Consider the following 1298-nt stretch of genomic DNA (forward strand, 5'->3'; position numbering starts at 1 on the left):
CATGATTTTTCAGCCATCACCATCATCATTCCCGTCTGACATGCTGCTTCAGGCTATTCACCGAGCAATGGATGAGCCGGGGACCATTTCCTACATCTCATATGCACGTACCAGGCGTTGGCATTGTCCGCCATGCCTGATAGATTGATAACGGAAACCTTGGACCCCATTTGCTACTAGTCTTAGGTAGCTTGCTGTGCTACCCTTTTAGTTGATTCTAGTGTGTATGCTATAGATTATACTAGTACCCCATATTGCAGCCCCGAGATCGGTGACTCTGGTGTGATATTAAGTATTGGATGCAGTAGAGCCAAGACCACCGAGTAACAGTTGCTGTATGTACTATGAGCCTATTCTGCTGGACAGTTGCTCTTTATGGCAAGAGAGATGCCGCAGCATATCAGGATCTGCGCTGCGATGCGGTGTCATCACAAGTTGTGCGTGCTCCAGCAGATCCGATGCATTAACACTGCCTAGTCTTAGGTACTGCATACTCCCCGTCTGTAGGAATCAGGACAGTACTGAATGCGTGGTGTGGCCTCGTATCAAATGAGGTCTAGCACCCTTAACGAGTAAAATATAGGTATCGGTAACCTGTTTAATCATTGATCTCTCTCTTTTTTTTTTCCTTCCCCTCCGCCGACTCGCAGCAGCCTACAGTAGAAGGCCGTGAGATAGACAGGAGGCGAGAGAAATAGGAAAGAAAAGGCAATCGACGTTGCAATACGGTGGCTCTTTGCTAGAGTCTCATTACAAGAACAAGAATCGTTCAAGCGGAGTGAAGCAGGCGAGAAGCCAATCGGAAGCCCATCAAAATTCCGACGTCACAGTAATACGTTGTGGCCCTGAACCTTGTGCAAACCCTGGCCCTGTCAGTAAATAGGCGGGCGCCGGCTGGCGGTTGGGCATTGCATTGGCACTTGGCTGGGGTGCAATGGCCGAGTCCCGTTGTGGATTAGAGGGACGCAGAGCGCTCTCTTCACCGCTCTCGGCTGATGCGGCGGCATGACTGCCAGAAGGCCTTGTTCTTAGGTAGTAGATCGTTCAGGTCGGAATTATCCCCGGGGTCTTTTTGTTTGCTCGTTTGTTTGAGCCAGAAGTCGCCGGACGAACTGATTGCCACGAGGGAAGGTCGAAGGCAATCGCCCGCGTCGTTCGGGTTGTTCGACCCGAATGACGTGCTTTTGTTTCAAGCCTGTTTGGGCGTTTGGGTATTTGGGCAGAGCCCAGAAGCTCTCGCCTCCGTACAATACAAGAAATACGTGATCCGGCGCCTCGTGGTTTCTGAGGCGTACAGA

This window comes from Apiospora aurea, assembly GCF_038362705.1.
Source record: "Apiospora aurea strain CBS 24483 chromosome Unknown utg000006l_segment0_segment0, whole genome shotgun sequence".
Taxonomy (NCBI): Eukaryota; Fungi; Ascomycota; class Sordariomycetes; order Amphisphaeriales; family Apiosporaceae; genus Apiospora; species Apiospora aurea.